At 34.9% G+C, this 26331-nt stretch overlaps 1 protein-coding gene and 2 pseudogenes across 2 annotated transcripts in view; all 3 read right to left on the bottom strand.

The window, feature by feature from the left end:
* Nucleotides 1–26331, bottom strand: part of LOC149500281 (netrin receptor UNC5C) — a 185400-nt gene that overhangs the window by 143288 nt on the left and 15781 nt on the right. The gene's annotated exons all lie outside the window — the stretch shown is intronic.
* LOC149500283 (uncharacterized) lies at nucleotides 18243–20164 on the bottom strand (annotated as a pseudogene). The gene has a single exon (XR_016325070.1). The product of XR_016325070.1 is annotated as an uncharacterized LOC149500283 (transcript).
* Nucleotides 24644–25630, bottom strand: LOC149500282 (uncharacterized; annotated as a pseudogene).

Here is a 26331-nt window from a genome sequence, read left to right as displayed (position 1 = left end):
TTTTTTAGTAGATAGAGTGATTGAAGATAAAGGTTTATATGTATACTAACATCCATTAAATAGTGGAGAAAATAATAATAAATTACAGTTTCCGAAGCGAAGCGAGGGCGGGTCGCTAGTTAAAAATATAATAGATTGATATTCATTTTGCGTTTTATTTGGTAGATGAGTCGACAGTCTAGTTGTAAGTGGTTACATGTTAACGGCAGTGGCTTATGTGATATTTTAGAACAAGCTATGGCCCGTAGACAGCTTGTGACAATCGAGTTTACTGGTAGGACGTCTTGTGAGTCCGCACGGGTAGGTACCATCGCCCCGCCTATTTCTGCTGTGAAGCAGTAACGCGTTTCGGTTTGAAGGGTGGGACAGCCGTTTTAGATATCTTGAGACCTTATAACTCATCTCAAGGTGGATCGGGTCGTCCACCCATCAATGCAATAAAAAAAAATGATTAAGACAGAAGGCGCTAAAAATTTTAATTGTAGAGCAATACGCTTACAGCTACCATTTGACATTAGTAAGTAAGTAAGAAGTTCATTTATACCTTAACAGCCATATATTTTAGATTATGTTTCCAGTAATTTTAGACCTATTAACTTAGGACCTAGGCATTAAAATTTGAGTCCACAATGAACTGAAACATTTTACACATCCGACCAATGAAAATAAAATCTTTAGAAAACCTAATATACATTCACGCAAACTTATATTCGAATTGAAAAACCAACAAATTACCAATGGCGATACCAATTGTTATTTAATGTAACGACTCGCAATTGTACAATCGATCGTCGCAGTTATAATTTATGTAATAACCATTAATGTCCCGAGACATGTAAACGTTGTGCAAGTTTCTTATTGAGGCTTACATATTTATGATACGACTGTTATCTGTTTATGTCCGTTGTACTACAATTATGTACTACTATGTATGTAGTGTTTACAATTATAGAAGGTATAAAAAATATGCTTTGTAATTCGAATAAAATCTAAATTATTCACAAAAAAGGAAACGACAGGACTTGAAGCTAAAGAGTTCCCATTACACACATAGTATCTATACTAATACGGGTATAAAAAGGTGGGTGGCGCATTTACGTCGTAGATGCCTATGGGCTCTAGTAACCATTTAACACTAGATGGGCTGTGAGCTCGTCCACCCATCTAAGCAATAAATTAAAAAATACGTTCCAGAAACCTTTACCAACCTTTGATTGTTTGAACTTCAGTGCAGCTTAATAAACAATAATTACCGTTTAAGTTTTGCATATAAATTGTGAATTCGCAATGAGTGTCCAACTAGTTTTGCTGAGAACGAAATGATATTAAAAAGTCGTTGAATGTAAATGGAACATGCACACGGTCGGTTCTATTACAATTTTATATTCGAAACTTGTTTTTGAATTCATATTCCCGTATCCACAGCGGACGAGGACGGTAACGATATTCTACGGCTGTTTTCTTATTGTATCCGTTTATTTAGCATTTTATTAGGTGATATTCGCGAATATCACAACGTTAACGCAGTCCAGTACACCGGATGCATTATGTTTTATTTTTATATACGCTGCTGTTTAACTGTGAGAATCTTTATATTAATACGTGAAGCAAAAACTTTGTACCTCTTTTTACGAAAATTGCGCGGACGCAGATGTATGAAATTTCCCACACTTATAGAGAATATATAGAATATCGACCAGACCTATAAACTAAATATATAGTATGGACTGAAAAAATAATAAAATACACATAAAAAATATAAAAAATAATAAAATAATAACCTACCCTTAAACATATCATACCATATAATTATGTCTATATTAACACACTAGTAGGCCGCTCCGGCTCCGCTCGGGTCTTTAACAAAAATTTCAACGATATCTGACGTTGTTTTATTTTTTTAAATAAAAGTACACTTATTGCGGCATAACTATAACAGTTATATGCTGTAGCGACCCTTTTTATACATAATAATGTGTACATCATTTTATTCTATCATCAATAGTTTTCGCAGGGCACGGGATGTAAATAATATTTTAGGTAATTTTTTTACACCTTGAGTTACATCATTGGAGTTTTAATAAGGATCCCTAATTTTTTTTCAAAACAGATTTAAAGCCTATGTTGCTCGGGAATAGTGTAGCTTCCAAACCGTGAAAAAATTTTTTTCAAATCGGTTCAGTAGTTTCGGAGCCTATTCAATACAAACAAACAAACAAATCTTTCCTCTTTATAATATTATATTAACATATTATAAACATTTTATAAGATAGTTTAGTATCTTACAGATGGGCAAGGTGGTTTATGATCACGCATAGATTGTTACTCACATTAGCAATGAAGATTTCATATCGTTATTTTATTGCAATGGACTCTTCGATCTATGCTTTTAAAAAAATAAGTTTTTTTCAGAATAATAGAATTTACCTCTGAATGAAACATCTGGAAATTTCTTCCTACCTTCATACCTTGAATTAAAAATGTATACTTTCGATTTCTTTTGTTTCATCAGCTTAACCTATGTTTTTTGTTTGTTTCTTGTGACTAATGTTAGGAGGCTTTTCAACGTAATTTATAAATTTTCCCTAACGTCGAGATTTCCAATTAACTTGAAAATTTTACACGTACTGACATATATTTTTATTACATGAGCATAATATTTTTATTACTCGGGCCTAATTTACAGATCTAATTGACATATTGTATTTAATGATTAAGGTATTTGAAAAAAAAAAATCTCCAGTTTTTTTTTATATTTATTTATTGCATAGATGTGTGGATGAGCTCACAGACTACTTGGTGTTAAGTGGTTACCGGAGCTTATAGACGTTCACAACGTAAATGCCGCCACCCGCCTTGAGATATGAGTTCTAAGGTCTCAGTATAGTTACAACGGCTGCGTCATCCTTCAAGCCGAAACGCATTACTGCTTCACGGCAGAAACAGGCAGGGTGATGGTACCTACCCGTGCGGACTCACAGACGTCCTACCACCAGTTACGACTTTTTATACATACTCTTCTCTCTATACGTGCCTGTGGATTGTGGATGACCTGACGCGTTCACAAGTTTGAAGTGGTGTAGAGTTTGTTATTTTTGTGTCCTAAAACGAATGATTGTGTAAGAAATACTTCTGTCAACTTTTAGGTTTGTATGAAAATTTGCACGAAATTTTAGCCGATTTTAGCTGGATATATTGCATTTTCTGCGATCGTACCATCAAAATCATTGCCCAAACTTGAATCTTTTTAGTTACGAATTTACTTCAAAAAAACATTTTAGCACAAGCAATGGAAACGTACTCTTATCGCCATTTTATCTGCCGCTTATGTACGCTCTAGCAAGCATTTGTTAATCGCCGACTCGCTTTACTCCCTCTAGATGATAGCACGATTATAGGACAAGGGTTTTATGGCGGATCCGGAGGGAGGGCCAGATTAAACATAATTTACCATACGTGGCTTAAACAGGATTTTCTTGGTAGGACCCTATTTTGTATTACGGTACAGTATATTGACTAATGTTCAAGAGTATTGGCATCGTGCTTTATTACTATGGGACGTTGTAACGATGTCATCAATAGACAATTTGTAATTGGACATTTTTAAGGACGAAGCTCAGAGAGTGATGTAGGTGCCGTTCCAAATGTGTGACGTCATCATCATCATCATTGTTTCGTTAATAATAACATGATTTAGGAAATGATACTTGTTACCCTCAAAACCCGAATCATTAGCATAATCATAGATTAGCTAAAATGTATCAAATTTCTTCAGTTCATGGAAATTACCGAATAGAAGTGCTGGAATAATTTGTTTTGAATGACTCTCAGTGGAGACACTTTTTAAAAAGCAAAAAAAAAAAATCAAGTAATTCACCTAATATTTATCTAACCTGCTAAAAGGAATACATGTTCATGCTTTAAAAAGAACTAAGTTCCAAACGATAAACGAAGGGCGTTACATCCATGACCATTATTATGCAAGTAGTTTTTTGGATAGTATCATACCGGATATAGATTGATTCAAATATACAGTTGGCATGCATAATACATAGGACCTTACGTTCGGAGGTCGCTGAATATGTGAGAAGGCAATTGTGTCTCGCCATGCATGCCACAGGGCTGCCGAAACTCACTCAGGCCCGAGGGCTTTCACTGAAAACCTGAAAACGATAACACCCAAGCCAAATATTTTGATTTATAATTTAACATCATATTTTTACTATATCCTTCAGATTCTGCGAGTCGTCTGCGACTAATTAAAATCGATTTTCAGGTTTCATCTCGCATTTTATTGACTTTTTTAATGTTTCGAATATTTTAGAGTAGTTTAGAGAGTCCGTGGTCACTGAAGCCTAATTAATATGTTTCAGTTGAGTACTAATGTATTTTTCTATATGTATATGTCTTGACTTATCCGTTTCATTTCTTCCTGAGGTCTGAAGTTAATCAACATTGACCGAAAATCACTATAACTTTCGTGTAGAAAAATATCTAACTTTATCTTGGCTAGGCCTTCCACAGACCAGTTTTTATGGCCTGTTTTAATGTTTCATGTCTCATGCTTGTTTTCATTATAAAAGCTACGAATTCTTCAATTGTAATTTAATAACAAAATGTTTCAATGAATTCAAATCGTCAGGCTGTTTGTTTCTTTTGTGCTCTGTTGTGTCAGTTCATCGGACAATTTATACGGAGCCTCGTACAATTAACGTTAATAGTATTACGAATTGCCATTTAAAATTCACCTTTAAGTACCAAAATTAATTCAATAAATGCTCAAATGAAAAAAGGAAAAAAGGAAAAAAGTAATTAACGGCAAATTCATAATGACATTGAATTAGGGGCTATTAATTTGAGAGACATAATATAACAGCATCGCCAACCCTACGCCTGGACTACCAGTCCACATAGTTTTGACAGACTGGAATCATCCTCTCGGCGATTTACATGGAAATTTCGAGTTTATTTCGCGGCAAGAGAATATTCACGTATGTAATACCGTACACCTACAGACCGTGACGTCGAAATGAACGCGAAAGATGGTTTCTTGTCTTTATTTTTTTACTAGCCCCCCGCTCCGGCTCCGCTCGGGTCTTTAATAAAAATAATAATAATAATAATAATAATTTATTTATTTCTCTCTTAAAGGTACAAGGTACATACAAATTCAAATGGAAATAAATTAACCTTATAATTTATTTTGTAAGCCTTTGAAAGAGCTGAAGTCTGTACTAGGTTCAAAGACCTGTATTACTGATCTCCAGGCTCCCTCCTTCTTAAGAATAGATTAGGTTAGGTTAAGTCGTGAACAGATGCTGCGGACTAGTGTTGAGAGATCATTAGGTGTTATATTTTAAGAAGGTCATTTTACGTGTGTGTGCGTGTGTGAATGTGTGTGTATTTGGATGTGTGTGTGTGTGTGTGTGTGTGTGAGTGTGTGAGTGTGTGTATATGTGGTAAAATTTCAACGATATTTAATTTTGAAGTTGTTTTATTTTTTTAAATAAAAGAACACTTATTGCGGCATAACTATAATAGTTAGACATTAATATTGCGAAACTCTTTGTAAATAATAATGTGTTCTACAAAGTCGTAGTACATTATTTTATTCTATCATCAATAGCTTTCGCAAGGCACGCGATATAAAGAATATTTTAGGTTATTTTTTTACACCTTGGGTTACATTATTGGAGTTTTAGTAAGGATTCCTAAATTTTTTCAACAAAGGTTATAGCCTATGTCACCCGAGAATAGCGTAACTTCCAAGCAGTGAAAGAATTTTTCAAATCGGTTCATTAGTTTCAGTGCCTATTCAATTCAAACAAACAAACTTTCCTCTTTCTAATGTTAGTATAGATTTTTATGTCTCGTTTTATTGCAGTACGTTGTGGAAGAGAATAAAATACAGTATGCAAATATAAGGCAATTCAACGTTTGTTGTTGCCGAGAAGCGTGGTAGGTATTTGTGATTGTGGTGCTTGCTGATTTTTAGGTCACTTGGTTTGAAGGATGGTGCTCTTGCTAGGGATCAGCACTACTTTGCCAATATTTTTGCTGTTCTTATCTGGGTATGTGCTTTCTGTATCCATAGCACAATAGAAATTTTTGAATATAAAGAATTCATTGGTTCAAATTCACTCAATTCTAATTCAATTTATTGCATTGATATGATTGTTTAGAAATTGAAGTAGTTTATTTTTAATATAAAAATTATAAAATCTAGTACCGTATAAACTTGTTTGATGTTAATCAAACTACATCATTTTCATAAATCTTGTTCATCTATAGACTGGCTCTAAAACGAATTTAAACCTTTTGTATTTGGCCACAAGACTGTTATTTAATTTATCCCTCCTATGATTTTGTTTTGTAAGTATCTATAGAGTTACGTATTACTGTCTATAATGTGTTTTCTGTTTTCCATAAAAATGTGGTTAAATATTAAAATTTAATTTTCTTCGTTAATTCATCTCCTAGTTAAGCATTCTACCCATATTCAATTTGATACGTTCCAGCTATACCTTGACTATTACCGTAATTGATAATGACCTTCGCTTTCAACCCAGAAAATAAGCTGCTTTTCATGAATATAGGCAAAGTTTGACTAGGCGACTTGTTCACGTAATCTCCGGTTTAGCAATATATTTTATACGTTTTGCTGTGAACTAAAGTTGTGGCTACTATTTATTTACATCAGTATTGTACTGAATATGCTCGTAATTTACGATTGGGGGTGTTTAGAGTGTGGACTGTATTTTCGTGTGCTAGCTTCAATAGAAACTAGATTCAGAGCGAAGGATTTTTATTTCTTGATGTACTTGATGTACACGTGCACGTATGACCAGATTTTTTTGTGCAACTGCAACTAACTGTGTTGCCATACTTATTAGTGTGTTCTTAAATTTCAAAACAATTATATAACATTTTACGTTTAGGAATGTCCTAAAGTATAGTGGTGTATATGTCCTAAGTAGTATTTTATACACTTGTTATCCGTAGGAGGACCGTGGTATATAACGAATTTAGATCTTCACGACGACCTCCAATTAGAATCGATGTATCTGGAGACAGCGTCCGAACGCTTCTTCGAAAAAGCGGCGCAACACCATAACCTTATCGTGGCCGCCTCTACTTATATGACCGACCCAGACGATAGGACATTACAAAGCGGCCGTCTTCCTAAGTACATCTAATCGAATCTTCCAGATCCCGTCTAGGTGCTTTTAGGCTCGCCAAGCACTGGTCAATACCATGAAGAGTTCGACGTGCAACCTAGCCCATGGATACAGCTTCTAGCCGGATCTTTTCAATGGGTCGCGATTTCGATTCGGTGGTAGATTCAGCAAAGCACTGCTCTTGCTAGAGTTAATGTTAGCAAGTCCTTTCAGGTTGAAACTCACCTAACAGTCTGAACGTAATTAGGATATCTACTTAAGCTACCAACGAAAAAGCCCGGAAAGAGAACAACCGAAGTTATGGCATGATTTGAAAGCATGACATATTCATAGCGTTTGGTATAGAAAATAATAGAACAGTTAAATTTTAGATATTAACTTGTTTAGTCATTAATTATTCTCAAACGACATGCAATACTAATAAATTAAAATCGGCTTCGAATGAAAACATTTACGATAGTTATCCATCAGACTAATGAGAGGGTTCCGGGGCATTATCGGTGCCCTAAAAGGCAGTAAAAGGTCTGATGAGAAAAAGGAATTTCCGAAGCGTACAAGGGCCGGTTTTGAAGCTGTTAATATCAGTGTTTAAAGGTCAGTCGGTCAGTGCCGGTAAATGGTAATGGACGCCATATTACTAATAGTTTTATATCGGTATTCTCTTTGATTAGAATGTTGTTACTATGTTAGAAAACTATGTAAATGTTCTTAAAACATGTATGACAATATAATGTTGAACGGTAGTATAAACAAAAACGTTTCAAGAGCTGAAAGGGTGATTACATTTAATTTTTGCATAGCATCAAAGGCTCACACCGGTAAATACTTCAATCCTGCCTGCTTTAGCTGCGAGGCAGTCATAAGTTTTGATTTGAAAGATAAAACAAATTGTATTCTGTGACTGGAATGCAATTGTGACCCTGTAATCTACAGCAAAGGACATGGACGGATCTGATCTTGCTTGCTCAAAAACCACGTGTTTAGTTCTATTTATATGTTACTGCTTTTTACAAAGGTACCTAAGTAGTGACTGGTAATCGTAATAGGAGTTTCTGGCTCTACCACTAATAGAGATCTATTATCACGTCTATGAGTAGTAATAATATCAGCTAATAAAATACACCTTCTATGCCTTTTTTCTGTGATGTTAAACAGGTCAAATAGTTGGTAAACAAAATAATCCTTCATAGTTTTCAGCTCTCAGCTTTCAGCTCTCAGCTTACTTTATATCTTTATATTATCAGCTTTTATTATTATACGGATACACTAATTAAGTATTGGATTACACTAATTATCGCCCAGTATTCAATTATAATGTTAAAATGATCACGTTAGTTTATTAACTAGTCCTCCGTGACTTCATATTGTGTTTTTGTTTAATTTGGCCCTCACTATCAATAGATACTTTTCTTTATACAGGACGAAATGATCAAATATCGTAGTGTCTGCACTGGTATCATAGTACATTAACATGGTGAAACTGATGAGAGGTTAAAATTACCCAAGTTTGTTTTAAATTTTTGTCTGGGAGCAAGGTTAGTGGTGTAGATCTGAGCAACTTAACGCAGCGAATTAAAGACGAATCATATTTTACCAGCCGTGGGCCGAATTTATAGACAATGTTTATTTTAGAAACCTACTAATTTATAACTACCTCACATTTGGACGGATTTTAACTAAAATTGTCATCACTCTAAACGATTTAAATTTAACCGAGTAATTTAAGTGTAGGTCAAAGCGAAAGCGAATGCGAGATTATTCAAAATGCACGTCCAATCAACCAATTATAAACTCAACGACGAGGATTTGGTCCATTAGCTCATTGAAGGAAATTAACAATTGCCCGAACTCTAAATAAACTGGTCAACTTAATATCGAAACGTCAGTTATCATTTGTCGTCATGATGGGATGTTAAGAGGATAGATGATTGAGTTATTTATCGAGAATGTTCTTGTACAATATTTATTTGTAACGATTAATTTCTTTGTCCTATTTACTTCTATGTTTGTACTGAATCAAACATTGCCTGTTTGGCATAAAGTTTTGTTCACGCATTTTATATCCTCTCGTCTTTCGTGGTGTTAAGAGGATTTGAGACTGTTAGACTACTACTAGCAGTACTGCTACAACTTGATCTGTTCTCCATCCACATGCATATTCAAAATTTAAATAAAAAAATGTTTGGTGCCTTACATGAATACTATTACTGAAATTAAAATGTATCATTCAATTTATTTACTAAGCTAACTCAAGCTAACATTAATCATTAATGGAAGCCTAATATGATAACCGTGTACTTGTAGAATACGTAGACATTTTAAAAATAAATTCCAGAGAAACCAAATATGTCTATCTTTAATATAAAAATAAATTGTCACACTATTCCGTTAACATGTCTCACAGCATTGATAACGTTTTGTGGCGAAAGCTTTCGATAGAGGCCTTCAAAAACTCTATTATCGGATGCTTTATTCACTTGGTGTCAAATATTTCACCTTTCGGTGAAGCGGTTACTTCCGACCCTGTGGACTATCTACACGACTACAGCGGTCTTCGGCAAACACAAATGTTTGGACAAAAGTATTGTTCAACAATATAAATATTTGTAGGATCTAAAATTCAGCGTAAGTGTTCCGACAATTTTATCAACAAGTCTCATTCTATGTTATCAACAACACCACTCGAGATAAACATTTCATTTAATTTCTACTCACAGCTTAAAATTGAAGGTCTTATCTGGAAATTATAATAGAAATCAAATTAGAAGTTTCTGAAAATATTGTTTAAAATACGCATTTAAATTATAATTTTCCTTCTTTAAAAGAGGCTTCTCAAGAGTATTAAGCGGTAGGCAGTGGCTTGGATCTGCCCCTGGCATTGCTAAAGTCCATGGGCGACGGTAACCACTCATCATCAGGTGGGCCGTATGCTCGTCTGCCAACAAGGGCAATAAAAAAATATATTTGAGAAAATATTAATGCTATTTGTGAAATATAATCCATTCATTTCCCAATTACTGATGATAGGGTTTTTGCACATAATTATATTAAGCAATAGTATCTCTTGAACTATGGGAGGACATTCCCATTCGGGTATAACTTTGGCAATTCACATCAAGTAAGTAGACAATATTCTATCACTTATTAAATTTCGAAACATATTTCGCTCATAACGAACACACAACAGGACAAGATAAAGTTCTGAAAGCAATTAAACAATGCCACAAGACTCGTGGGCGACTCTGCGAACTACTAAATGGGTCGTGTGACTCATTTCATTTCATTACGATAACTCCGCTGTTACTACTTCCTGCTCGCTATCTATTGTTTTATATCTAGAGATCGGTTTTAACCGTTACTTTTAATCTAAATCAGATGCTCATGTAGAAAATGTCCGCTTATAGTAATTTCCATTTAAAAATTATTTTGAAATAAAAGGGTACGTGTACTTATGTACGCGCGTAAGAAGTTATACTTTATTTTTATTAAATTTATTTAATTTTTTTTAATATTAAATAATGAATAATAAATATTTAACGTTAATAATTTAATAATATTTAATATGAATTATATTAAATAATAATTTTGTCATTTATATTACTAAAAAATGAATGGTAATAACACTTTTTTTTAAGAGTGTTCATGCGCGAAAGTTCACCTGCGGCTATATTCAGACTCGCCAAGTTACGTCGGTCGTATTGTAATTTAGTGGGCAACTTCATTCCGTTAATTTTGTGTCACGGTGTGCGCGCATCGTAAAATTTCACTCTCATCAATTTTTTATAATGCGCCTAAAGAAGTACAACTTCAAAAATATCTGATTTCGACCATTTCACGATCCTGATGCAATTATGAAATTGATAACTCGAAATAATCAAGGGAGTATTTTTGATAAGAATTGGTATAATTTAGGTTATATCAGTTTGTACATTGTAAAATTACAATGTTGTTTTTTCAAGTAAGTATGTACATATTCACAGCGTTTTTAAATCGTTATAACTTCGAACTCTTATTCGGAATGCAGTTTCAATACACGGAATAATCAGAAAATATTTTCTAAATATATAAAGTGCAAATAAGAAAATTACAAGATATTTTTAAACTACTGCACAGATTCCTCATAACTTAAATAAGAGAAATATACGATAAGCAACGAAAAGAACTTTACAACAAAAAATATACACGACTTTTATCAATTCCGACCAAGTATAATGTGTTTCGGCTTGAAGGGTGGGGCTGCCACTGTACTTTAAAAACTGAGACCTTAGAACTTATATCTCAAAGGTAGGTGGCGGCATTTATGTTGTAGATGTCTATGGGCTCCGGTAACCACTTAACACCCGGTGGGCCGTGAGTTCCTCCAGCAATCTAAGCAATAAAAATAATGAAAAATCATAACACGGGACCGAAAGCATCATTTATTTAGGTAACAGTATAAAGAAAAACATTAACTAAAATTATTCGCGCTTGAACTTTCGCGATAGCAACAAAATAAAAAGGTATTGCATGGAAATAATGTTAGGCCGGAGAACCATCTAAGCAAAGGTTAGGGAGACCCTGGTTTATTCAAATTTGTAAACGATCATTTTTATTGAAACTAGTATCGATATGCTGTCTTCCACGTGGGTTTTACATACAACGCTTTTTAATAAAAGGGTCGCAAGTTCAATTTAAGGATCCATACTACGTATATTTTGAAGTTTTTCGAAAATGTCTACGTACAGTTTATCTTTGTAAAATTTTTTAGGATTAGGCTAATAATTAATATTTGGATCTATGACAATTATCTCAAATTATGAAAAAAATCAGTCCATATCAAGCCAACTATTTTGATTCGATCTTCACAATAATATTACATAAAAGTTCACATCTGTCAATTAATTCTTTATTTTACAAAGCCCCTAATTGATTGGAGCACGCTGCTATTACCAAGAAGATTCAAATATTAGTGGAAAACTATGCTAACAATGTTCTTTAAGTTGAATGTATGTATGTATGAAGTGTCCACTCTTGCACCAATTTTCTTCGGTTATTTTGACGTCATTAATTTTTTTTATTTTTTTTATTGCTTATATGGTTGGACGAGCTCACAGCTCACCTGATGTTAAGTGGTTACTGGAGCCCATAGACATCTACAACGTAAATGCGCCAACCACCTTGAGATATAAGTTCTAAGGTCTCAGTATAGTTACAACGGGTGCCCCACCCTTCAAGCCGAAACGCATTACTGCTTCACGGCAGAAATAGGCGGGGTGGTGGTACCTACCCGTGCGGACTCACAAGAGGTCCTACCACCAGTAAACTTCCCAAGTCATTGCGCCTCTGAATATAATGTAATAGTATTATTTAAATATTTACAATTAATATTGTAAGCAACATTAACCATCAGGCATTAACAGAGGAAAGGGCGAGGCTCATTTGCCAAGTTACTTGAACTGCACAAGATTTTATCCTTTGCGGTCTTAGCTCAGGGAAGTCCTAATTGAAACTTACTCGGCCAAATGACGGGAGGTCGTTTGTGTAACTAGCCCAAGAATAGACGTCATGTTAATTAGGTAGCTACCAGATATTTTTGTAGCATTGGTGTGAAATTGTTATACATCCGCTGACCATCAATACAACTATTTATCATAGCTTTGCATGGCTTGTTAGTTTGATTTGAAAGCCCTTTTTTAACATAATTATAGTAGGGCTTTTGTTTTACTTTCAAATAAATCGCTCGTCTATCATTAAAAAAACTTGTCTAATGATTATACCAACACTATACTGTTTATCGTAGTATCTACATAATATGCTAAGTTTTTTTTATTTTATTATAGCTTTTGTAGTCATCATATCATTGTGTCATACGTAACCACGATAGCTAAAATTGTTTTACTTCATTTTAAAAAAATAACATAAGCACTTTCAATCAGTATGAAGAATCGAATTTATTTTGTATTGACTTATGTTCATGAAGTCGTTGTGGCCTAACGGATAAGACGTCCGGTGCATTCGTGTTGAGTGATGCACCGGTGTTCGAATCCCGCAGGCGGGTATCAATTTTTCTAATGAAATACGTACTTAACAATTGTTTACGATTGATTTCCACGGTGAAGGAATAACATCTTACAATAAAAATGAAACCCGCAAAATTATAATTTGCGTAATTACTAGTGGTAGGACCTCTTGTGAGTCCGCGCGGGTGGGTACCACCACCCTGCTTGTTTCTGCCGTGAAGCAGTAATTCTTTCGGTTTGAACGGTGGAGCAGCTGTTGTAACTACACTTGTGACCTTAGAACTCAAACCTCAAGGAGGGTGGCGCATTTACGTCGTAGATGTCTATAGGCTCCAGTAGCCACTTAACACCAGGTGAGCTCGTTCACAAATCTAAGCCGTAAAAAAAATTATTATAGAATGCAAAGTGTTATTGCAGCATTATGTTTTTGTTAGCCAATCGATCTCATTAGGACAGTACCTTGTTTTGCTTTGTTACTTGTCAGATTAGCGCTCCCTCGGCGTCTTGGCTAACTACGTAACAAACTGGCCTTGTCTAAGGGCCGTCTCACACTGTCCGTATAATGAGATAGCGTTTTCGTATGTCGTTCCTGATTTGGTTAAAACACGGCGACTTTTGGTTTTGAATGCGTAAAACAGCTTACCTTATTTGCCCACTTAAAGCTCTTCGGTAAATTTCACAATAACTCCTCTTGTATTTGGTGATATCTTTAAAAAATCATCTGGGCGCCATAAAAAATGTCTGTCAACTTAAATCTTTGAAAAGAATGAATCGTCTCAAAAATGTATAAATGAATAGATCTACCTAATCACCCTTTTTCGTGAACATATCTCATACATTTATAAAATCTGTACAGTGGTCATTTACAAATTTCCAAAACCGCGTGTTATGTTCATGGTGCATTTAAATTGAAACTCTAATATACGTTTCTCTTCTCTAGAATATGTTATTAATTACCAAAATAAGTTTATTTACGGCCATTAGACTTTAAGAAAATGAAAAGATGGCCGGACTATCTTGTTTATTGTATGCAGCAAACCTGCAGAAAGTAATAACGACTTAATCCGAGGTACGAACATTCGAAGCTTCGGTAAATAGCTCGAAAGCTAAGCGCCCTACTTAACTCCAGTCAAGTTTTCAAGCTAGCGAACTTAGTACAATACCGGCCGAGTCGACAATTCAGTCGTTTGACGGGCCCACAACAATTTTACGTCAGACAAAACTTTGCCTTTCTGTTGTTTTGATCATCTCGAAGATTGAGAATTAATTGCTCGGCTTATTTCGAAGAAACAATTCGTTTCCGCGGAATAATTTTATTAGAATATCTTTGGTGTCGTTTTGTTGGGATTTCTAGATAAATTATCAAAAGTTACTCTGTCACAGCCCTCGGGAAAAGAGTTATAGTTTTTTAAATGATTTCTTCGCAACAAGATGATGGCCCCAAGCCATGGGGACATATCAACAAGTGACGACATACATTCAAGTGTCGCACTATGATCTTATCTCACCTTAAGTATACCTTCTTCTTCTTCGTCGCTACACTCTTGGCAGAGTAATTGTGGCCGTCATGCTTTTAGTAACAAATTTCACAATACGGAGCAACCCTTCCCTTCCAGCTGCACGACAGCTGGACGACGTATCTCGTGGCCTAAGAGATAAGACGTCTGGGTACTCGTATTGATATGCCAGTGTTCAAATCCTGCAATCTGGCAGATTTTTTTTTTTAACTGAAATACCTACCGAACTTATACATTATCAAGGTGGTTGACGGCAATAGCTTTACGATGTCCATGAACTCCGGTAACCACTTAATACCAGATAGGACATTAGCTCGTTCGCTCAGCTATGGACCACAAAAGGCTTAATCCCGATCAAACAATTGATTTTTTTACAGTTACCAAAGCGTACTTTTTATATCGAACCGAAATTATTTATTAGAACAATAGCCATTAAGCGATGCAATATCCATCCATCAGGTTTTTTCCTACATCATTGTCTTCATCGATAAGGCCTATTACGCCGCAACTTTTTTAAGTTCTCTAAATAGACTTGCTAGACGTCCAGGCAAGAAAATAAAAATAAAACTTTGCTTTGATAATTCTGGCTTCAAGGAAAAAATTGACCTTTATCAAATATTAAATCTTGAACACGCTAAACAGATCCTTTACAAAAAACATTTCAAAATCACATTAAATCAAAGTCGAATAAACGCGACGCTCATTTAATTAGCGCTGACAGAAAGGGAACAAAAATCAATCAAGAATTATGAATTATTGATTCAATAGAAATGTATTGGCGCCATTTCACTTACCAAGCTACAGAATGATTTGTTGACATCATCGGCAGCTGTGAAGTGTCTATTTAAAGGATTAATTAGTTAATTATGTGGAAATGTTTTAGTGCAAATGTAACCGTAGCGATTGTAGAATTGTGCGTAGAATATTGATAAAGTTGTTTCCTTGTAGGAATGTGTCTAATTAATTAATGACCAGTGGCAAAGTAGTGATCGGCGGTAGTTTGGCTGTGCCTCTGATATTTCTAATAACTATTAACGTTGATGATTTTTTTCCTATCTATTCGTTGATAACGTAAGGGGCTATTCCATTGCATGGATCCATGGAGTAGTCCTGGGATACGGGCTCATCCTGACAGAATTTGCTAACACTAGCCCTTGAAAGAATAGTGCTTCGCAGACCCTACCACCGGATGGAAATTGTGACCCATTGAGAAGATCCGGTGAGAAACTTAATGGGAGGTTGAGGACCAAAAATACTAGAAATAATACGCCCAAAGAGATCTATCTATATTTACCTCCTAATTCTAAAATTGGCAAGTAACATAAGACGTCCCTATGAAGTGCTTTTGCGGCCTAATCTCCGTGATCATGTAAATTATAAGGTATTCTAAGCAACAGAAATTTAAAAAATGACAATTTCAAAAAATAACGCGTCATGTAATCGTAAATGATGTTTTAATTATATCTAGAACTCGCGAAAACCGAAACAAATACTACATCAATAATGGAGATTGAATAAGAAGCGATTTACGCACAGGGAAAAGACAAAAGGAAGATATCTTCTACCAAGCAGGTATTATTGCTCGGTAGACCAGAATTCCGAACGGTTTTGCTCAAAACTTGCCTAAAAACAAGCCCTGGAAATATTATTTATACCGATAATATATAAGCTCTTAGCGATAAGACCGCCAATTGTACTTTTTTTGTATCGCATTGTTTATTTATTTTTTTGGTGTATAATAAAGAATTCTCTTTCCCTCTCTCTCTCTCTAACTTCAATGATAGCTATCGATATAAATTTAAAGTGATGACCTAAAAACAAGATACGCTCGTCAAACAAGAAACGATTGAAAAAGATGCACGTGATACATTCGGACGAATGTTCCGACGCTATTAAATTCACACATTCTTGACAAACAACCTGGCATTAATTGCGACTTCTACATTAAGATATAAGAATAATGACGTGTTTGACACTTTCAGTTGGATAACAGGAGTCAAATGTCGAACGTGTGAAGATAAAGCGGGTATCGGTAGAGGCGTAACGTTGTTGTTGGGCAATATTAATGGAGTCGGGAACGGGTCGCGATGGAAATGTGCGGTAAATAAGAATTTTTGTTCTTTAATAAACAATTGGAGAATACTGTTCTTTATATTGCGTGTTATTAATCTTGTTTTAAGTGGTTACGGTATCCACTTTCAAGCCGAAGTCTTATTTGTATAGTATAATGGCTGTCCCATACTTTAAACTGGGACAGATTTTTTTAATCCATAGTTGAGTGGACGAGCTCTCAGACCACCTGACGTTAAGTGGTTACCGGAGCCCATAGACATCTACAGCGTAAATGACGCCACCCACCTTGAGATATAAGTTCCAAGGTTTCAGTATAGTTACAACGGCTGCCCCACCCTTCAAACCGAAACGCATTACTGCGTCACGGCTGAAATAGGCAGGGCGGTGGTACCTACCCGTGCGGACTCACAAGAGGTTTTACCACCAGTAATCACACGTGACTGCTTCGTGACAGAAAAAGCCGTGATACTGGTAAATTAGATTGGAAAAGTCCTCGAGGGTGCGACCCAATACGTTGGTCAGACCAGATCCGCACCGCTCTTGATTCCAGATTACACGACGCGCTTCACGTCGCCAGAAACAGAAGCAGATGTAGAAAAATCGTGCGAGAGAAATTGATATAGAAGGGTGTTTACGACCCTGCATTGAGGAATACGACGCAAGGAGGAAGATGAGGTGCCTATTCATTTATGTTTACTATATAACCTTTTTTTTATTTCCCTTGTAGGCAGACGAGCATACGGCCCACCTGATGGTGAGTGGTTACTGTTGCCCATGGACTTCAGCAATGCCAGGGGCAGAGCCAAGCCGCTGCCTACCGCTTAATATTCTTCACAAGCTTCGTTTGAAGAAGGACATGTCATAGCGCTCGGGAAACACCGTGGAGGGGAGCTCATTCCATAGCCGGATGGTACGTGGCAAATAAACCTACCTACAACTGGTAATTGTGCACATTATAATTAATATCATTAATTTTGATTTTTATTACAGAATATTCTTCTTTTGTCTTGGTAGTAATTTAGAAGACGAGTAAGAAGTAATCAAATTGTGCCTATCAAATATATTAATTAATGAATATACAATATGAATGTTGTATTCGATCGACAGGTGTAGTTTATTAAGTACCTAATTGTGCTGAGGTTGATTTATGGCATAAATGAACGAAACACGATTAATAAATGTTGCTGAGCTTATAAACATGGTTGAGTAATTAAAACGGCGGGCCTAGTTATAGCTTAACAGCGACTCAGCGCTGACTCTGACATTGTCGATGTCCGTAAGCATCATTGACCAATCACCAACAGGAGGGCCCTGTGCTCGTCAAAATTAAAAAAAAAACAAAAAAGTTATTGGAGTATTCGACCCTTTTTGAGGCGTGTGTTTTCCCTTACGAAAAGAGAGAAGAAAGAAAAAAGAAAAAAATATATGTACGCCTTGTTACGCGGTGAGCGGTTTTGTAGTTTTAAAAAAAAAACTTTATTTTCATATACACTGAATTTATTTTTCCTTTACAATAATCTGATGTTACACGGACAGAGTTACGATGTTATAAGTTTGAAGTTTGATGACGAACTCTTTAAGTTTCAAGGAGAAAGAGAATTTATACATGAATAGTATTTACTAAACAATTAGTAAATGAGTCATTTAGACTATGAACCGTATTGGTAAACATATTTAGAATCCGTAAGGACACAATTAGTAAATGACGGAATTTTACAGATGTGAAAGAAATACAATATTAACTAATGTTCTAATTCCAAATGAAGATCTGATGTAAAGTAAACAATATACATATGATTTAGTAACATGAGGAAATAAGTATGTTATATAGTAACAATGATTTAGAACTTAAGAACTAAGAGTTAGAGTACATTATGTGTTTATGAGAATTGATATATGACTTAGGTACTAGTGTGAGGGGCATAACATAACACCTCCCCCCTTAAAACAAAGGTTGAGCGTTGGTGCTCGAACTTTGAGAATTAGGATTTTCTGGATTTTCGATGTCATCTTCGTCTTCGGAGATGCACGATGTAGGATGACCGATGTTGGTCATTGGAATTGAAATTTGTGTATTTCTTCTTCTTGAAGAATTATCAAAGCAATTGTTGAAAATCTGGATACATCCGCTATTTGACCTTCTTCGGGTCGCAAATGGACATGGAAAATTCTTGAAGACTTTGTATAAGATGTATGTAAGCATTGTGATTCCGATCGAGAAATAGATCCATGAAAAACTTGACTCATGTTTCTTCATGAAATTTTGTGTTTTGATTTTCTTAATTTCCTCTGAATATTTGTCAATATGGTGCTTGATTTGTTGTAATGAGTCCAACGGGATCTCATTGATTGGAATTGGAATTAGATGTGGTATTTCAACATTTTTTAATTCTTGGAAACAATCGTCAGTTGTTATATCCGGTGTGACGATTGGATATGTGATGTTTTCATTTGATGATTTAAATGCTGTGAGCGTGCTGTAGCCAGTATGGAGTTTGCAAGATGCTGGCAGCGTTATGATTCCTGATCCATAGAGTTTGTGGTTCGACACTTCACCATTACATTGAAGTACACATTGAGTTTCTGTGCTTAATACGTAGAGCCATTTATCACTTTCTAACTGCTGAAACGTTGCTATTTCCGCAGGAAATGATGTGACAGTGCATGATTTAGGAATTGATTTTGATTTTGCTAGCAGGACTTCAAGTTCACATATTGGTCTTGAAGTAGATTCATAGACGACCATATTTTTGCATAACCGTTGTCTTGATGCGAAATTGTTGCAGTTTTCCAACAAACTTGTAGAAATATACTTTTCTTGATTTTGATTAGTGGCTAAGAATATATGCTCTGGTAGGATGGTGGAGTGATATGAGGAATTAGGATGTTGTACAGGGATTGAATAAATATGATATAATTTAAAATTATCGTTTGTAACTAAGGGAAATTCTAAGATGTATACGAGGCGATTTGAGTAAACATAAGCTGATAAGGTAGAAGAATCTAATAAGGTATGAATATTATCTAATGTTACGGATGTGACTAAGCGTTTATTTGTTCTAACATGATTTGACAATAGAAGCTCTTCGTAGAGACGCTTGAGAGAAATTATCGATGGGTGAACAGTATTTGATTTAGCAAAAAGAATACTAGTTAGACAATCGTTTATATCGTTTTCTAAGTTAGTTACTAATTCTAGAATTTGCAGGGAAATTGTGGAAATTTCTTCACTTATTTTAATATCGAATACAGTATTCTTTGTAGTGTTAATATATTCGTTTAGACGATTAATATTTTCATTGATAATTTATTCGTCGTTTGTGATTTTGAATATAGATTGATTAAAGTTTTTGATTGTGGAAGATGTGATTTGTAGTTGTTTTTGCATTAGATTCATTACATCTAATTCTCGTTTTTCTAAAGAATCGATGCATTCATTATAATGTTCAGCATCCTGTGCATCAGGTGTACCGATTAACCATTTAAGAACAGAGCTAAGGCCATCAAACAATTCTCGTTTAACACGTGAATTTTTGCCTAAGTAAAGGTTTAATTCCGAAAGTTCGTTTTCGATTATAACGATTTTGTATAGAATGTTGAATAAATTTGTAAATTTTGTAAATAAGGAGGTATATAAACATTTTAGAAATCGAACAAATAATAAAACTAATATAAGGATTTGGTAGGGATTGTATAAATAATTTGTATTTTGGATGGCTGTAAATTGGCCTATCCTGTAAAGTAATATTTCTAACTTAAAATACAATATGGAATATAGTAGATTATATTATAATTTTAATTATAAACTATGAATTTTGAAATATTAGAATTTAGGATGAATTATCGTTATTAGGATAAGGTCTAAGACGATTGAGTGAACTAATTGGGTTTTTCCACCCTTTTTAATTAGGAAATTTTCATTGAAGCCAACGCGAACTATTTCGTATGGGCCTTCCCATTTAGGATCTAGATTGTTAGGATTAGGAACTTTTAGCATAACTTTATAACCTATTTTATATTCTACAGAATTCTTAATTTGATTGTCATAGCGTTCTTTCGCTTTTCTTTCATCTTTTCTAAATTTTGTAAAGCAGTTTCTCTAGAGACCTTTAAACGTTCATTTAAATCTTTTAAATAATCGCAAGCTGTGTAATCAGAGATTGGTTTTAGCGAGTAGAACGGACGAGGCTTAAAACCAAATAAGAGTTCGTGAGGAGTATAACCCGTGGAAGAGTTAACTGAGGTATTATGACATAAAATAGCGAGAGGGATGATTTGATCCCAATTTTTATGACGACGATTGCAATACATGCGTATATGATCTCGAAGAGTCGCATGGAATCGTTCGAGAGCGCCATTTGTTTGAGGATGATATGCTGTATTGAATGTATGATTACATCCGAGAAATTTTGTTAGTTGTTTAAGAACGTTATTGGTAAATTCGGTACCTTGGTCCGAATGAAAACGCTTTGGAACACCGAAGTGTTGGCAGAAATGTAAGATTTGTTTAGCAATAGTGACTGCTTCTTTGTCAGGAATAGGATATGCTTGAACAAATCTTGTGAGATCGTCTTGCAACGTTATGACATATTTATTATTATTATCACTAATTTCTGAGTATGAGACTAAATCCATTGATATACGCTCAAATGGTTCAGTAGATTGAGAGGTTATGACCATAGGTGCTTTAAAAGACTTACGTTGAATTTTATTTCGTTGGCAAACGACGCATGATTCTATGTATTCTTTAATGTCGTTTGTCATTCCTTTCCAGAAATATTCATCACGAATTTTCCTAGTTGTTTCTAAGATTCCACGATGTCCTGATAGAGGCTCATCGTGATAGGTTTTTAGAATATTAGGAATTTCTTCAGGCTTAGGATAAGATATTTTATTTTCACAAATTATAATTTTACAATTGTATGATTCAGCGATGTATGAAGATATATAAAGTTGTTCGTTGATTTCTAGTTTACACGTATTATCATTTTTAAGATCTGGAACGTACAATGTATCAATTTCATGTTTTTGAAGACATGAGAGAAGAGATTTAAAATAACTTTCAGAATCCCAAGGATCGAAGTGTCTGGGTCTAGTGCATGTAAAGAATAAATTTTGATTATGATTTGAATTTAACAAATATACTTCGTATAGAGATTTTTGATTTTCTAAAAATGATTCAGTTTGTGAACATAAACTGATAGCTTCATGAAATAGATTATTTTGTGAAGGAGGTTCACATGACATAGGAATAAATATATTTTTGTGCTTAACATCTAACAATTGATCTGGAGACATTTTAGTAAAAGAAGTATTTATATTGGTACGATCTAAGGATTTGTAATGTTCAAAATTTATTTGTAGATAATCGTCTTGATCATCTTGACTTAAATCTATTACGTTAGAGTTCATAATAGCTGGACGAGACAGAGCGTCCGCATTAGTATTCATTTTTCCTGCTTTATAAACTATCTCGTACTCGTATTCTTCGAGCTTGAGACGCCATCTTACAAGACGACTGCCTGGATCTTTGATTGAAAATAACCACGTCAGAGGTTTGTGGTCTGTAACAATTTTGAATCTTCTTCCGAAGAGATAAGGTCTGAAATGTTTAACTGCCCATACTATGGCAAGCAACTCTCTTTCTATAGTTGAATAATTAGACTCGGCTTTATTTAAAGTACGTGAGGCATACGCGATTGGCAAATCTTTGCCAATATCTCCCTGTGAGAGGATAGCACCAATAGCATGTAACGATGCATCGGTGGTTAACACGAAATCTTTGTTGAAATCGGGGTATTGAAGAATTGGAGTCATTGTTAAAATTTCTTTGCATTTATCGAATGCTGACTGCTGATCTTTACTCCATACAAATGGAACATCTTTCTTGAGTAAGCTCGTTAAAGGTTTAGTGATTTTGCTAAAGTTAGGTATAAATCTACGATAGTATCCTGCGAGACCTAGGAATGATTTTATATCTTTACACGATTTGGGGATCGGAAAGTTTTTAACTGCTGAAACCTTTTCAGGATTTGGTTTCACGCCTTGATTTGTGATGATATGACCTAGATAGGCAACTTCTTTGCGCATAAATTCACACTTGTCGGGTTGAATTTTGAGACCATATTTACGGAGTCGTTCTAAGACTTCAGTTAGTTTTTGTTCATGTTCCTGAAGACTAGAAGCAAAAACGACTATATCATCTAAGTACACAAAACAACGCTCTCCCTGCAATCCGTACAGAACGCTATCCATAGCGCGTTGGAAAGTAGCTGGAGCATTTTTGAGTCCAAAGGGCATTCTTAAAATTCATAGTGACCATAAGGAGTACTGAATGCTGTCTTAGGAATATCCTTTTCATCAAGTTCAATTTGGTGAAAACCTGATGCTAAATCTAGGGTAGTAAATAAATAGAATGACCTAACTTGTCTAGGATGTCGGTGATGTTTGGCAAAGGGTAACTATCTCCAATAGTGATTTCGTTTAATTTCCTGTAGTCTATGACTACACGCCATTTCTGTTTCCAGAAGCGTCAGACTTTTTAGGGACAACCCAAATGGGGCTGCTCCAAGGAGATGAACTAGGTTGAATAATTTTTGGTCTAGCATTTTTTCAACTTGAGATTTTACCTCTTTTTGATGAACAAAAGGAAACCTATACGTTTTGGTATTAATCGGAATGTCAGAAGTAGTAGGAATTGAATGTTTTGTATTGTTACTAAAAGACAGAGGTTCGTCTTCTAAATAAAAGATATCTGAAATTTTGAAATAATTTTGTCTAGAGAATTTAGTTCTTCGTTATTTAAATGGTCAGTTCTCACGAGTTGACGAACTTTATCTCGTTTATCGTGGACGCCATTATTTAATGAGTTTGTAAAGTTTATTTGTGAATTAGCATTATTTGAGTTATTAATTAATGATAACGATTTAGTTTCTACTAATGGTAATGATGTGATCGTCTTATCACGGTCGCTTGAGTTGACACAAGTTATGAGGAATCTTCCATTGGAAACTGAGATAAGTGCATTCGGTATGGTCAACTCTTTGTCTAGGGATTGCTTCTCGACGAACGCATTACCATTACATATGTCTTTTGTAAAACAAGCTATGACAGTTTCAGATCGCTTTCCTAGAACTTGTTTACAATCGGACGGTGACTCATCTTTATCACCGAGAGTTGTTAACTTGTAATTTTTGTCTTTAAGACGCATGGTCTTAGATTGAACATAAATGGTAGCATTGAATTTGTTCATAAAATCGTTACCTAAAATACCATCTACACTGATATTTAAGTTAGCAACGTGAAATTTGAATTTTGATAGATTATCGAGGGACAGTTGTGCTGTACCAAAACTACGAATGGTAGAGTTAGTTCCAGATATTCCCACAATAGACACGATGTTCGATTCATCTAGAGGGGCTGTACCTATTTTGTCTTTATTAATAACAGAAATAGCAGCGCCTGTGTCGATAAGAAGGGTTACTGGTTGTCCTTCGATGTGAAACTTACAATAAAGTAGATTTTCTGGGGGTACATTGAATGAAGATATTATGTAAGTTTCTGTGCTAGTTTGACTCTTTGAGCTAGGAGTCGATTTTGAATGAGAATTCAAATTAATGATTTCGTTAGATTTAGGATTTGATTTAGAATTCGATTTAGAGTTAGATTTTGATTTTGATTTAGAATTAGAATTTGATTTTGAGTTTCGTTTAGAACTCGATTTAGAATTTGATTTTGTGATTTTGTCAAGAGGTTCTGATGATTTTTGAGTTGAAAAAGCTTTAGGGTTTACAAAGGTCTCGAAGTCACTGTCTTCAGTTTGAGTCGCAACGTCACAAAGTGTCTCCGATAGACTGCTGAACTATGTGAGTTGAACTGAGGGGTGAAAATAGCTGTTTGTTCCCGATGAACTGAATTAACAACATTATTTTCTGTGACCTGAATTTGATTTTTATAGTTTAAAGCTTTTTGCTTATTGTGTTTGTTAGATTGATTTAGAACGTCGTTAGATCTAATATTGGGCTTTAAATATTCGCGGTTTCCGAAGCATTGCCCGTGAGTTCGGCCGCCTGCGAGTTTAAATTATTAATTTTGATTGAGTTGTGATCATGTTTATTTCTTTGATTATATTGTCTCTTACGACATTCTTGAATTAAATGACCAGGCTTCTTGCAATAGTTACATGATTTTAAGGGAGTTGAAACATTATGGTTGCCAGAGTTTGGTTGTGGAGTTCGAATATGTCTGGATTGACCATAATTTTGATATCGAATAGTGCTAGGGTTTATATTAAAAAGTTTTTGTCTAGCACTGTTCATATTTCGAATTTTCTCTTCCTGTATAGCAAAATTTCCGGCGTCAGTTAGATTGTTGAAATCTCTGGTTCTAAGCATTACGCCTATGTCAGAGTTTAAGCCGTTAATAAAAACATTGAGAGCTGTTTCTCAGCAGTAATTTTACGTCCTTCTAGGGTGTCATCGTTATATTCGATACACAGTTTTCGATTATTTTACTTCGACAAAGATTCACGCGAAGAAATATTCAGTAACAGTTTCTTTTGATTGTTGGAACATGGATTGTAGTTCTAACATAAGATGTCCTAACGTTTTAGTTTGAGAAAACTTTTGTATTAGGAAGCATTTTAAGTCAGACCATGTTGAAACTGTTTGGCATGAACGTCTGATGAACTTGGCCCTGTGATTTTATTTAACGCGTATATTAAAAGTACCATCTGTTGTTGAACAGAAGCTAAACTAAACGCGGAGTCGCATGATCTGATAAATCGATACACTTGGCTAGGAGATGATGTATTGAATTCTGGTATTAATTGTAAGAGTGTAGCAATCGTAATTTCTAGAGCCATGTTTTGTTTTCTGCGCTAAACATTTGAATGGCTTGATTTAAGAAATATATGATTTAAGAAATAATGAAAAAAAAAATTCTACCAAAAGTCGCGAATTTGATTTGAGTTATGATAATTTAAGATTTAAGATGATTAAAGATTTAAGATTTGATTAAGATTTTGTTCAATATATATGATTTAGGACAAAGATTTAGGATTGTGTAACAGATTAAGGATTAAGGATGAATTCAGAGCATATAAAAACCACTTACCACAGTACAATTAAAATTAGATTCTGCATGTGGGCTTCGTCTGTTCGGCGAAGTTATTTCAAAAGCCTTCAGCTACCGTGCTTGATTCACGTCGTCTTGCGGTTGCTGGCTGCTGTGGGCGATGTGTGTCCCGTAGTTGCTGCTGCTGCTGTTGCTTGGCGATGTGAGTCCCGTCGCGATGCGGTGATGCACGTTAAACTTCGTCTTGGCGATATTTCTATGCGGAATCCTACCGACTGCGCCAAATTTGTTACGCGGTGAGCGGTTTTGTAGTTTTAAAAAAAAACTTTATTTTCATATACACTGAATTTATTTTTCCTTTACAATAATCTGATGTTACACGGACAGAGTTACGATGTTATAAGTTTGAAGTTTGATGACGAACTCTTTAAGTTTCAAGGAGAAAGAGAATTTATACATGAATAGTATTTACTAAACAATTAGTAAATG

The sequence above is a fragment of the Bombyx mandarina genome, chromosome 22 (assembly GCF_030267445.1).
Source record: "Bombyx mandarina strain Sakado chromosome 22, ASM3026744v2".
NCBI lineage: Eukaryota > Metazoa > Arthropoda > Insecta > Lepidoptera > Bombycidae > Bombyx > Bombyx mandarina.
The sequence above is the reverse complement of the archived record's forward strand: the minus strand, read 5'-3'. Positions and strand labels throughout refer to the sequence as shown.